This window comes from Myxocyprinus asiaticus, chromosome 5 (assembly GCF_019703515.2).
Source record: "Myxocyprinus asiaticus isolate MX2 ecotype Aquarium Trade chromosome 5, UBuf_Myxa_2, whole genome shotgun sequence".
Classification (NCBI taxonomy): domain Eukaryota; kingdom Metazoa; phylum Chordata; class Actinopteri; order Cypriniformes; family Catostomidae; genus Myxocyprinus; species Myxocyprinus asiaticus.
In genome coordinates, this window is record NC_059348.1 from 21,220,967 (window position 1) to 21,235,570 (window position 14,604).

At 42.0% G+C, this 14,604-nt stretch overlaps 1 long non-coding RNA gene across 1 annotated transcript in view; it reads left to right on the forward strand.

Annotated features, from left to right (window-relative positions):
* The window catches only part of LOC127441270 (uncharacterized), a 30,215-nt gene extending 18,384 nt beyond the window's left edge, over positions 1-11,831 (forward strand). The window contains exons 2-3 of the long non-coding RNA XR_007897277.1: positions 10,573-10,782; positions 11,674-11,831. This is a non-coding gene — a long non-coding RNA (uncharacterized LOC127441270). The remainder of the gene's footprint in view (positions 1-10,572; positions 10,783-11,673) is intronic.
* Positions 11,832-14,604: the final 2,773 nt, after the last annotated feature.

Consider the following 14,604-nt stretch of genomic DNA (forward strand, 5'->3'; position numbering starts at 1 on the left):
ATGGGTTTCCATGGCCGAGCAGCTGCATCCAAGCCATACATCACCAAGTGCAATGCAAAGCGTCGGATGCAGTGGTGTAAAGCACGCCACCACTGGACTCTAGAGCAGTGGAGACGCGTTCTCTGGAGTGATGAATCACGCTTCTCCATATGGCAATCTGATGGACGAGTCTGGGTTTGGCGGTTGCCAGGAGAATGGTACTTGTCTGACTGCATTGTGCCAACTGTGAAGTTTGGTGGAGGGGGGATTATGGTGTGGTGTTGTTTTTCAGGAGCTGGGCTTGGCCCCTTAGTTCCAGTGAAAGGAACCCTGAATGCTTCAGCATACCAAGAGATTTTGGACAATTCCATGCTCCCAACTTTGTGGGAACAGTTTGGGGATGGCCCCTTCCTGTTCCAACATGACTGCGCACCAGTGCACAAAGCAAGGTCCATAAAGACATGGATGAGCGAGTTTGGTGTGGAAGAACTTGACTGGCCTGCACAGAGTCCTGACCTCAACCCGATAGAGCACCTTTGGGATGAATTAGAGCGAAGACTGCGAGCCAGGCCTTCTTGTCCAACATCAGTGTCTGACCTCACAAATGCGCTTCTGGAAGAATGGTCAAAAATTCCCATAAACACACTCCTAAACCTTGTGGAAAGCCTTCCCAGAGGAGTTGAAGCTGTTATAGCTGCAAAGGGTGGGCCGATGTCACATTAAACCCTATGGATTAAGAATGGGATGTCACTTAAGTTCATATGCGTCTAAAGGCAGATGAGCGAATACTTTTGGCAATATAGTGTATTTGAAACTCAAACGGAAGAAAATGCTTCACATAATAATTTATAAAACTACATTTCGGGGTAACATAACGTACACCCAACACATTTCATCTGAATGTATCAAAATTTTCACTCAAGCACTGCAACTATCAAACAGTCATGACGTTTGAAACATTTGTGAATGAAACTGTTTACTCACGGGTCTTATAGTGTTTAACTGCCTCAACTTTCAATAACAGTTCCTTTGCAAAGCTTGAATCATATTGTGACTGGTTCACAAGCAATCCATGCTGATATGAACCCAAAACACATATAGTCCATGCTGAAATGTTCTGAAATGTAATATAAACCATGGTGATGTTCACGGGTGCTTCAACCGACTTCAACAGGCCAAAGCAGAGACGCTGGTCTTCACATCTCACATCTTCAGTGTTTGTTTACACACAGAACGGCATGTGTTTCTCCCAGTCTGTGGCAACAGCAGAATGAGACGCGTTTTTAAAAGTTGCGCTTGTACCGCTCTTAAAACACGGCTCACATCACCAGAAATGCATTATATGGATCAAAGATGTCCACTGAGTGCATGGTACCAAAATACCAACAATTAAATATAGCATAGATGGGAGCAAAAACGGTCCAGGATGCATTCAAAACAGCAAAAAAGCAGCGCAACTGAATGAAATAGAACGGAGGTCTGCTTTTTAGAGTTAGAACTTGACATTGCGTCTTTTAAAGCGACGTAATGGATGATGATGGTCAAAGCCATTCATCAAGTGTAGAAAAACATTTAAATCCAGATAAGCACATGAAGGTGTCCTGTGTAAGTCCCTTTTGCTGTAGATGAATCTCCATGACAGGCCCATGTCTCTCCTCTTCACCTGAGTGACTGAACACCGGCGGGTCCAAGGGTGCAATGATGAATAATAGGCGTTGATGTCTTGCTGAAGAGGCAGTCATATGCAGATGTATTTGGTCCTTGTGACGTCCACAAATGTATATTTTTATAGTGCAATGACCTCTAAGATGTCAAAAGATCAAGGAAAATTGTATTCCTTATGTCATGACCCCTTTAAATTATTAAATTGTCAAAGGAACAAAAAAATATCATTTTATAAATAAAATTAGTGCAAAATACAGTTTCGTGGCCAGAAAGAAGTATTCATGGTTGGTAAAATAAGCAAAAAGTTAATAGACATAGTTGTTTGTGCACAGTCAATTTCAGCCCTTCACACACACACAACTAGCACAGAGTATCACACGTGTAGAAATGAGAGACTGGTCGGTATGGCACACAATCTCAGGGCTGTTTTGAGAAACTTGCACTGACATGAAGGATTTTCCATATAATTTAGTCTTGCCCTCCCCGCAGATATGAGGTATAAAAGAGCCTAGCGTGCCTTGATCACTCCGAGGCTTGTTCCAGCCAATGAAGATGAATGGCTGTTATCACAGACCCCATCTGAAAACATGGCACTCCGCTCTGGCTTCTTTGATGCAGCTCCCATGTAGGACAACCACTGAAATGTCCAACAACAGGGAAGTGCCAATCAGATTGGCCTTGGGTGCAATAACACAGGACTGTAGCAATGTTTTCTCATGAGGACTGCCATCAATGGTCTTTCTGAGGCAAGTCAGTCCACTCGGCTGCCATCTTGGGAACGCTCCCGGGCAGCTATTTTCTCTGGAAGTAAGCAGCAAAAAACTACAGCTCCTATCTACTTGAATTGGGAAAAACCGAAACCTCCAAAATGGTGGGTCAGCATACAATCAAATCAGCAGTTCAATCTGACAACAATGGTGCCATAAAATTAAAAAATGCTTTTTTTTTTTCTGGTTGGGCCAGCTAATGAGCATGCACTTTCTCGAGTTGACTGACAGGTGATGTCTGTATCTAAAAGGTGAATAGCTGTAAAGCGGGACTTCCTTTTCTACATCTGTCATATTGGGCGTTCCCATTTCTCTTATTCATTTTAATACAAGTGATCTGTCTCAGGCTAATTAGTCTCTTACCGCCATGTTGAGATCACATGACCAGCCAAATAATTGTCAATTTTATAATGATAAATTAATTGGTTAAAAATAAAAAGACATGCTCTCAATCTTTCATACGAAGTTTTGAACATTAAAAGATTGATCAGTCACTCCATGCAATGAACAAACATGCACTTTCTTTTTGGATCTAGTTAGCTGGCTGCAAAAAGGCAGAAGTTGGTTGAATGTTTGGATTCCTAAAAAGAGTGCCACTTAGTGCCAGTTTAAATTTTAAAACTAAAAGTTAAAATGAATTTAAAAAAAAAATTATCAATCTGCATGTTATAAAATCCCTGCCGGTAGACTGCTAATAATTTTTCATTATGTAAAATGAAATTAAAGTGTGGTTAGACTGCAGATTAAAAATACATTAAGAATACTGTAAGATACTTGAACAACAGGAGGAGGCGGTCATAACTTTGGAAACTTTTATGAACTCAAGCATGACAGAACATACTTCATTTGGCCAGCACCAGAATACCTCTGGCCAACAAAACACATATTCACCCAACACAGGAATGCCCCTCCCAGTCTTTTGGCCTCTTAAAGGAGCCTCACCCTTGCAAAAGCCAGTCAATACATTACGCCCCTTTTTCCCAGTCCACAAAATCTGAAAATCTTCTTGGAGGGCGATGCTCTCTTACGTGGTACCTCCAAGAAGGAAGAGACTCAGACACGCCCTCAACTCCAGTAAAGCCACTATCAGGGTTTTCCACACATGGACATCCACGATGATTCCAGGCATCCATTTAGAATCTCTGGTGTAACTTCTCATGTACACCAAGTCATTTGGTTTAAACTCTCTGACCGTGCCAGGGCATTTGTCAGCATTCAGCTCCTGTCTGCGAAGCATATCACCGTCATGGTCAGGATGCAGACGATCCAGGGCAGTGGTCAGTCGCCAATTCATGAGCAACTCAGCAGGACTTTTTGTTGACGAATTGGGTGTGACGTGTTGTGACAACAAGAAACGGGCGAGCTGGGTCCACCACTCGCTCTTAGTGATGTGAGACGGCCTCTTTGGTTGTCTGCATCATGCGTTCAGCTTGACCATTTGAGCTCAGGTGATAAGGTGCTGGAGTGACATGCCGAATGCCGTTGTGCTCGGCAAACTCTTGGAACTCCGCAGAGGTAAAAGAAGTACCATTGTCTGAGACTATGACATCGGGCAGACCATGTGTTGCAAAAAGTAGTCTCGGAGTGTTAATGACGGCTGACGATGACATGGAACTCATCAGAGACACCTCCAGCCACTTGCTATGTGCATCAACCACTATGAGGAATATTTTGCCCTGAAAAGGGCCTGCAAAGTCAATATGCAGCCAGGACCATCTTTTTGTCGTCCACTCCCAAGGGTGCACTTTCGCCTTAGGAGGTGCATGACGTGACTTCTGACAGGTTTCGCAGGCCTTGACAGTTTCCTCTATCTCTCTGTCCATGCCCGGCCACCACACATAACTCCTTGCAAGTCCCTTCATGTGTACAATGCCTGGGTGCATGTCATGCAACATAGCAAGTACTTCTCTCCTCACCAAGTAAGGAACAACCACACGGCTTCCCCATAGCAAACAGTTCTTATGTGCAGAGAGTTCATGGTGGCATGAAAAGAAGGGTCTGAACGGCTATCCATTACATCGGCTGGCCACCCATGCAGCACCCAGCGCAGTACTCGTGACATGACAGGATCCTTAAGCGTAAGGTTAGCGATTCATTCAGCATGCATGGGTGCATCTGGCACCATTTCCAGTAGCAATACTTCCAAGGGTGGTGGCGTAACAGCATCAGATTCCGGCAAGTTTAAGCGACTCAGGGTGTCAGCATTGCCCATGTGTTTGCCCGGTCTGTAGAACAGCTCATAGTCATAAGCTCCAATGATCAAACTCCAACGTAGCGTCTGTGGTGAAAGGATGGCAGGCATTGGCTTGGAATGGTGTAAGAGTCCCAGCAGAGGTTTGTGGTCCGTAAAGTCACGAAATGGCGGCCTGCGAGATACTGGTGAAACGTTCTGACAGCAAAAACAACCGGCAATGCTTCCTTATCAATTTGTGCATAATTCCGCTCAGTGGTGGTCATTGTTCTGGAAGCAAAGCAAATGGGCCTCTCCTGGCCATCACGTTCCATGTGGAACAATAAAGCCCCAAGTCCATAGGGTGAGGTGTCGCAAACCACTGCCAGGGGTTTCTTTTCATCATAATGCACCAGCACTTTATCCGTTTGCAGCAAATGTTTCGCCTGAGCATATGCCATCTTGTGCTTCGCTCCCCACTGCCAAGTAGCAGACTGGTCTAGAAGGTGATGCAGGGGTTCCAGGACGGTGGCCTTGTTGAGAAGAAAACAGTTGTAAAAGTTAAGCAGCCCCAAGAATGCCTGAAGTTCTGTTTTGTTCCATGGGGGTGGAGCTTTCTGGATAGCTTCCACTTTTACACAGGTTGGTTTGATGCCATCCTTATCCACTCTAAACCCCAAAAACTCCACTTGAGTAGCTGCAAAAATGCTTTTCTCTTTTTTTAGACGTAGCCCAGCTTCAACAAAGCACTTCAGTACGCCCGTAGCCGTGCGTTGTGTTCTTCTATGGTTTTGCCCGAAATCAGGATGTTATCCAGGTATGGCTGGACTCATGGAATTTCTGCGAGCAAGGTGTCCATAAATCTTTGAAATATTGAAACAGCTGTTGACACCCCAAATTGCAACCGTCGAGCGTGGAAAAGCCCACGGTGAGTGTTAATAGTCAATAAGTCGGCTGCATCATCATCCAGTGGAAGCTGCTGATAAGCTTGTTTCAAATGAAGTTTAGTGAAAACTACTCCTCCAGCTAGCTTCAAGAACAGTTCAGATGCTGTGGGTACAGGGTACACGTCAGGCTTAACAGCTGTATTCACAGTACAGCGGTAATCACCGTAAATCCTCAGGCCCCCATCTTTTTGTGCTACAGCCACTATACAGTGCATCCGGAAAGTATATGGAGGGGCAGTGGTGGCTCAGCAGTTAAGGCTCTGGGTTACTGATCAGAAGGTCAGGGGTTCAAGCCCCAGCACTGCCAAGATGCCACTGTTGGGCCCTTGAGCAAGGCCCTTGACCCTATCTGCTCCAGGGGCGCCATAACATGGCTGACCCTGCACTCTGACCCCAGCTTAGCTGGGATATGTGAAAAAAAAAGAATTTCACTGTATATGTGCTAATGTGTGATAAATAAAAATTATATTCACAGCGCTTCACTTTTTCCACATTTTGTTATGTTACAGCCTTATTCCAAAATGGATTAAATTCATTATTTTCCTCAAAATTCTACAAACAATACCCCATAACGATAACATGAAAGAAGTTTGTTTGAAATCTTTGCAAATTTATAAAAAAAAAAAAAATGAAAAAAAAAAAATCACATACATAAGTATTCACAGCCTTTGCCATGACACTCAAAATTGAGCTCAGGTGCATCCTGTTTCCACTGATCATCCTTGAGATGTTTCTACAACTTGATTGGAGTCCACCTGTGGTAAATTCAGTTGATTGGACATGATTTGGAAAGGCACACACCTGTCTATATAAGGTCCCACAGTTAACAGTGCATGTCAGAGCACAAACCAAGCCATGAAGTCCAAGGAATTGTCTGTAGAACTCCGAGACAGGATTGTATCGAGGCACAGATCTGGGGAAGGGTACAGAAAAATTTCTGCAGCATTGAAGGTCCCAATGAGCACAGTGGCCTCCATCATCCGTAAATGGAAGAAGTTTGGAACCACCAGGACTCTTCCTAGAGCTGGCCGCCCGGCCAAACTGAGTGATCGGGGGAGAAGGGCCTTAGTCAGGGAGGTGACCAAGAACCCGATGGTCACACTGACAGAGCTCCAGCGTTTCTCTGTGGAGAGAGGAGAAACTTCCAGAAGAACAACCATCTCTGCAGCACTCCACCGATCAGGCCTGTATGGTAGAGTGGCCAGACGGAAGCCACTCCTTAGTAAAAGACACATGACAGCCCACCTGGAGTTTTCCAAAAGGCACCTGAAGGACTCTCAGACCATGAGATACAAAGATTGAACTCTTTGGCCTGAATGGCAAGCGTCATGTCTGGAGGAAACCAGGCACCGCTCATCACCTGGCCAATACCATCTCTATAGTGAAGCATGGTGGTGGCAGCATCATGCTGTGGGGATATTTTTCAGTGGCAGGAACTGGGAGACTAGTCAGGATCGAGGGAAAGATGAATGCAGCAATGTACAGAGACATCTTTGATGAAAACCTGCTCCAGAGCGCTCTGGACCTCAGACTGGGGCGAAGGTTCATCTTCCAACAGGACAACGACCGTAAGCACACAGCCAAGATAACAAAGGAGTGGCTCCGGGACAACTCTGTAAATGTCCTTGAGTGGCCCAGCCAGAGCCCAGACTTGAACCCGATTGAACATCTCTGGAGAGATCTGAAAATGGCTGTGCACCGACGCTCCCCATCCAACCTGATGGAGCTTGAGAGGTCCTGCAAAGACGAATGGGAGAAACTGCCCAAAAATAGGTGTGCCAAGCTTGTAGCATCATACTCAAAAAGACTTGAGGCTGTAATTGGTGCCAAAGGTGCTTCAACAAAGTATTGAGCAAAGGCTGTGAATACTTATGTACATGTGATTTTGTTTCGTTTTTTATTTTTAATACATTTGCAAAGATTTCAAACAAACTTCTTTCACGTTGTCATTATGGGGTATTGTTTGTAGAAGGAGGAAAATAATTAATTGAATCCATTTTGGAATAAGGCTGTAACATAACAAAATGTGGAAAAAGTGAAGCGCTGTAAATACTTTCCGGATGCACTGTAGGTGTGGCCCACTTTGCATGTTGAACAGGTTCAAAAATTCCTTGAGCCACCAGTTTGTCCAACTCCTCGTCAAGCTGTGGCCGTAAAGCAAAAGCAACTGACTGGGCTTTGAAGAAATGTGGAGTAACTGTGGAATCAATGTCAATAGTGATTGGGGGGTTCGGCAAACCCCAATGTCCTGAAAAACCTCTGAAAATTCAGTCAGTATTTCCTGTATAGACTGCAGCTGTACCCTGTGTACTCCTTCAACTGATATTCCTAGGGCATTAAACCAGTCCCATCCCAACAGACTAGTGCCCTGGCCCTGGATGACAAACAAAGGCAGTATGTTTTGTGTTCCTTTGTACAATACTTCCACAAATATTTTTCCTTTCACTTACAAGGTTGCCTGTGACCACTGCTTTAGTATTCCATTGTTTGCATGCATTTCAGGGGGTTGAGAGGGCCACAAAATTGATAAGTATGCTCACTACTCAAGGAGCATGCCACTCCTGAATCCACTTCCATTGTGTGTGCTTGTTTGTTCAGTATCACAGTGGCCAGATATGGCTTCTGCCCCCCTCTTTTTGATTTAGTAGTGGTGCTGTAAACAGAGTAATCATTCTGTTCTTTGTGAGTTATAACATTTGTATGCCGTTCTGCTGTGGCGTTGGCTGCATTCTTGTGAGTACCATGTTTAGTTTTTGTTAAATGCACATGAGCTATATGTCCTCTTTTTTTACAATATTGGCATACAGCAGTGGAAAACCTACAGTCTTGTGGGGTGTGTTGACCGCCACATCTGAAACATGGTCTGTCACGTTTTTGATTTTCACTTGGAGCTGCTGTCTTATTTACTGATGCATGCGCATGAGCTGCATAATGAACATCGTCCTCCAGCAGTGATTCGTTTTGTTGCTGACGAAGTAGGCGAGCATTTAACAATGCTGTTTCAGCAGCTAGCGCCTTTTCCTCTGCCTCTTTAAATGTGAGCGTGGTTTCAGCCAGCAGGCATCGCTGTAGCGCTTCATCCACAACCCCGCACACGATGGCTTCTAACTGATCTCCGAAAGCACAGTGCACAGACAAATGTCTAAGCTCAGCAATGTAGTTAGAAATGCTTTGATTAGGTTTCTGCTTACAATTGTGAAAATGGAAACGTTGAACAATCTCCGACGGCGCTGGCTGTAATGCCGTTTTTAGGCAGCTACAATGTTCGTATAAGTCACAGTAGAGGGCTGCATTGGGGCAAGCACTGAACGTAAAGTGGAATACGTTTTTGCACCACACACACACTGAGCAGCACGGAACATATCTTTGCACTATCCTCAATGTCATTTGCATGAAAAAAACATTCCAGTCTTTCTATGTATTCTTCAAAAGAGTTACTCGAGCATTCATCAAACTCTTCGATACGGCCGAACGTAGTCATGTTCGCATCCAGATGCAGGTTATTTTCGTTCACTTTAACAGCCGCACCATATAGACTTATCTACACACAGTTGGTTCGAGTCCGCTCGTCACCAGTGTAAGATACTTGAACAACAGGAGGAGGCGGTCGTAACTTTGGAAACTTTTACTGAACTCAAGCATGACAGAACATACTTCATTTGGCCAGCACCAGAATACCTCTGGCCAACAAAACACATATTCACCCAACACAGGAATGCCCCTCCCAGTCTTTTGGCCTCTTAAAGGAGCCTCACCCTTGCAAAAGCCAGTCAATACATTACAAATACATTAGCAATTTATGAGGGCTTGATGAGGTTGTTTGTATTTACTGTATAACACCCAGTCTTGCTCTGTTGTAATAACACTTGATTAGTTCACAATGCATTCCTTACAGCCACCTCCATCTTATGTGCATGTTATAAAAGAATAGATTGGGTGACTGTTACTATCTATATATTCACAGTAAGTGTAAATGTATACTTTTAAGGTAAACATAATTTTTCAAAAAATAATATTTTTAAAAGTTGAATTGAGCTGTTTGTTTTTTAGGATAAAGATTTTCTTCCAACCTTTTCAAATTCACATTTCACATTGTGGATATAGTATTTGATGTGAAAATCAAATATATTTATTGTACAAAATAATTAGACCTTCAATGAAACAAAAATATTTAATTCTTTCTTTTCCTGTTAATAATATTTGGGATGCTTTACTGTATTACATTCAGTGTTTTTAGGTAACATTATATTTAGGAAACATTATATTTTACTTATCTATCAGGTTGTCTTTTTTACCTTATTAAAGTACATTGTAAACCTTATTGTGTGCAATTTAGTTGTGTTGAATAAGTGTACAGTCATAAATTATAATAAATTATATAACAGTAGCCAGCTGATAGGTAGCTGTGCAGTGTGTAAACCTCACTACCCTAGCCTCAAGAGGCACACTAGGGGCTGTAGCCTTTAGCCTCCTTGTTAGTGCCCCTGCCTCCCATGCCAGAGACGCTGGTTCGAATCCTGATTCGGAGCGGGTCAAGCAGGACTGGTGACAGTGTTGCCATGACCCAGATGGGAGTGATGTTTAGGGGGGTGAGTGTAATTGTAGCTGTGCAGTGTGTAAACCTCACTCCCCTGTCTTTAAGTGGTGCACTAGCAACTGTCACTAGGAGCTGTAGCCTTTAGCCTCCTTGTTATCACACCTGCCTCCCATGCTGGAGATGCTGGTTCAAATGGTGACATATATATAATTTATTATAATTTATGACTGTACATATTCTAAGGTAAATCCCAGCATGTTGCTTTATAATTATCCCTGGTCTATATTATATTTTGGTATCTGTCATAGCATGCACTTTGTTTGAATGAATATACATTTACTAATTTACAATGGATGCCCACCCTGACCTTTGACCTCTTTAGGGTGCTATACTTCCAAAGTGAAACCGGTCAGGTCAATATATGTTTATAGTCCTCGCTGCTCTATTTCTTTATTTTTTCTTCTTTCATTTCTTTCTTTCTGCTTCCCCTGTAATTATTTCCTTCAGGGTGATGCATGAAGTTGAGAGAGGTCAAATAGGGAAGGGTCCTTCAACCTCCTCTGCTGTCTCCGCCCTGCTACCACTTCACAAAGTAGCAGGAAATTACAGGGGATCACATAAATTACAGCCAGCCCACCAGCAAGAGGCAGGCAGCACGCCACCCATCACTGGGGCAAAGGAGGGGTTGACCCCCATCTGGCCTGAGGGGGGCTGCAGGTACCTACTGTGAAATTTACAACACAAAGCAGACACACATCACATATATCAAGACAAAGAGGCTAACAGTGCTCAAATTCAGATAAGGAGGCAGTAGTTATGCAGTATGCTCAGTTTCTTCCTCTATCTGAGATTGTTCTAGAAGATTTCAATGAAATCATTTGCTTGTTCTTTAAAAACAGAGTTCTTAAAGGTACACTCAATTTTCTCCACATAAAAAACAAAAATACAAATTTAAACATACCCTTATAAAAATTTAGAGTTCTGGCAAACTTGCTGCAATTTTTCAGAAAATTCACCACTTATTATTTTCACAAGCAAATGAGCTTTGCTGCAAACTCTTCATTATCGCCAAAGGTTTGCTGCAGGTTCACTATTACCGTTGCAAACTTCTGGCAAACATCTGCAGGGAATCAGAAGCTCATTTGCCTATTAAAATAAAGAGTGGGAAATGTGCACATTTATCAGAACACTAGGTTTTTAGAAGGGTATGTGTCAAATCATGAGCACTCACATGAGATGAGGACTCTAGTCAAATTGGCAACCTTATAAGAGCTGTTTTATTTTACATTGAGAGGGTCCCCTCATGGGAGCTGCCATGTTAGAATCACATGACCAGCTAAACACTACTCACTTAATCCAAGTAACTGTCCTGTTTTTGGACACGTTCATTTAGGGATTAAATTAATCATGGCTGACTGTGAATAGTGAATTTCAACAATGGCATCTGTAACTGAAAACTATTGATTTTGAATGATGCAGCATATGCCACTAGGTTTCACTGTAAGTCTAAGATGAAAAAGTTCCTGAGTGCACCTTGAAAGACCAGTGAAATTGCTTAACAAGTGCAGTTTTCTTTCTTGTGTTGACATTTTTTTTTTATTAAAACAGGAAGATTGGGCAGGACATTGCTGCTTGTTATGCTGCCTTCATGTGGACCTGGGATGCTCATACCTCCGAGTCGGGCATTCGTTACTATGACATGTCACGCATTCAAGTGGGAAACAAAATAAGGAAGAAGCTGAACTCAACAAATACACAGTGAATGACGGCAAAAGCTGTTTTCTGTTGTGCCGGTGAATAAATTTAAGTGAATTACATGTATCATCACTCATACACAACTTTTTGTTAATTGATGGTATCTAACAAATAATTAGTTAATTTGCTTAAAACTAAGCACGAAGGGTGAGACACTAGTTGACTGTCATATACAACAAAATAATATTTTGAAATAAAGTACAGAAGTTGAAATAATTTTGCAAAATCATTCGTTTCCATCATTGTTCCTGTCGACACGCCCCTTCCAAAGTCCCAACTCGGCAACTTGGGTATCATCTAGAATTCCGAGTGTCACACTCGTAAGTACAACATTGCTGGGTCATTCATGGGTCATTCAGAGCTCCTAGGGCACATTTGTCTGTGCCAGGTGGCATTATGGGTAGGACATTCTCATTCTAGAGAGCATGTGATTGGACAAAAATCTGTGTAGTACACGAGTCCTCAATATTTTGGTCAATGTTCCCAGAAGAGAAAGACGGTACATTTTAATTGTGCATATCTGCTTAAAGTTTATTCTGTTAATTTTGTCAACTTTAGCATAGCTTCAATATTAGCTTCAAAGCTAACAGACATTGACTAAAAGCCACAAAACTGCTTACAATAAGTTGAATACTTCTACAGGAAATACAACAGGAACTTGTCTCAATTGAAGGCTACTGGAAGTGAATTTTAAATGCACATATCTGCTAAAAGTGAATTCTGACAACATTTAGGAGCACTAGCACTATAGCTTCAATATTAGCTTCAAAGCTAACAGACATTGACTAATTAGCCACAAGACTCTAATTTTGATTTCAACACAAAGCTGTTTACAATAAGTTGAATACTTCTACAGGAAATACAACAGGAACTTGTACTGGGTTCAATGGAAATGTTTGCCTATTCTTTTAAAAGATGATCTGTGTATCACAAAGTTGTTTACAACAAGCTGAACAATTCCACATGAATTAAAAAAGCAACCTGTTTCGCCGCATCAGTGAGCTTAGTTTAACATGGCACAAACATCTATACAGGCCTTTTTATGGGTCACTTTAGTCATTATCATGCGTCACAATCGACTAGGAGGCCCACCTTGTATCTGTCGCCAGGCAGAATAAAACTCATCCGTCATTCACCGGTTGATTAACGTGCTCCAGATGTTTCTATCCTCAGATTTCAGAAGCTTCCTCCTCCAGCCTTTGTTGTGTTAATGATACAGTACCCTGTGTGCAACTGTTTATTTTTCTTTCCGTTGGGGTACAGTTGCATGCGCAGAAATATTTGCTCTCTGAACGTAATCAAGCGCTCGAGATGAAAGAGAATCAAATTAATCTTCCAAATCTGTGCGTTCTAATTCATCATTCGGGTTCTCCTGGGACCCTCCCTGTTTGGCCCTCAACTTTCAGACATAACTTAAATGGTATTCTACTACGGACAGTTCTGCTGTAAGTTGTTTGATGGAAAGGGCCACCATGTCTACTTATGTAATCAATACATGAATGTCACAGCTGTTAAGCTGGAATGAGAGATGTTCTTCCATCAGGAGATCTGCACGGCACCTCAATATCTGAGTTTGCGAGAGAAGAGGGAGAGATGCTGTGCAGTTGCTTTCCTCCTGATTGGTCGCTCGCTGCTGAACAGTGCTGCCTGCTCTGTCTTGTCTGTCCGTGCGCTGTCAGTGTCCTCTTTGCTCCGTGACGTTATCACTGCATGAGAAAAGGGACATGTGGCATGACAGCGTGAGAGCATTGTCAATTGCGTGACTCTCACGCTCAGTGCGTGAGAGTTGGCAGCCCTGGGCTGATGTCATTCATCTTCATAGATCCAAATAACAAATAGATATAAAAACCAACAAAAGAATATATCAAAACATGCAAGTTTGAATCTGACACATGATTCAAATTTCCAGATTTTTCTCTTCTTTCCAAAATTCCCTGTCTACTCTCCAATATATAGAAAGGGCAAAAATGTAAAAAAAAAAAAAATGCTCTGGAACCATTTAAATGATTCATCAATTAATCCGATTACTCATCTGACATGTTAAAAGCCTCTGCTAAAACATTCAGTTCTCATTCTGGAGGGTCTGATCCCATAGCCCATACAGTACCTACATAACGATAAAGACCAGAGAATAAGGGACAGCAGTTAAGAGCTGATAAAACAAAACATGAAGGCCTCATCAAATTACTGGAAGATCAGACTACTCTTAACACAGCCTGAATCACAGACAAGACTTGGATGTAGATGCCCTGCTTCTTTCAGTAAAGGTCTGATCTGCTGAAAGAATACCACATGCAGCACATACAGCCATGTAACATTATTCAGTAGGATATTAGAATATTTTAAATAAAAATGATATATTTGACTTGAATATAATATCAAAGGGTCTCCAATACTGGAATAAACATGGCAACAACAACTCATAAAGGCCACCTGTCTTTGTATAGTTTTAGTGCAGTCAATACAAATGAAATTGTGGTTAAGCAATATTTATTATAACATATGTAAATATTTATTATAAGATATTTTTTTGTAATTTACTGTATTACTGTATTTTGCTTTTGTAATTTACTGTATTACTTGCTATGAATTATGGGAGCATGATAAACAATCGCTGTAAATTATACAGTAAATTTCTTATAGTGCATTTAATAATTATTCAGCTTCATTGATCTATATCATTTCAAGTGAGCTTTAGATCATTATCCATGAAGTTCAAGCAAATAAAGGAAGATTTGTCCCATTTAACTGGAATCCAAACATTTGGATTTGCATACACATTGC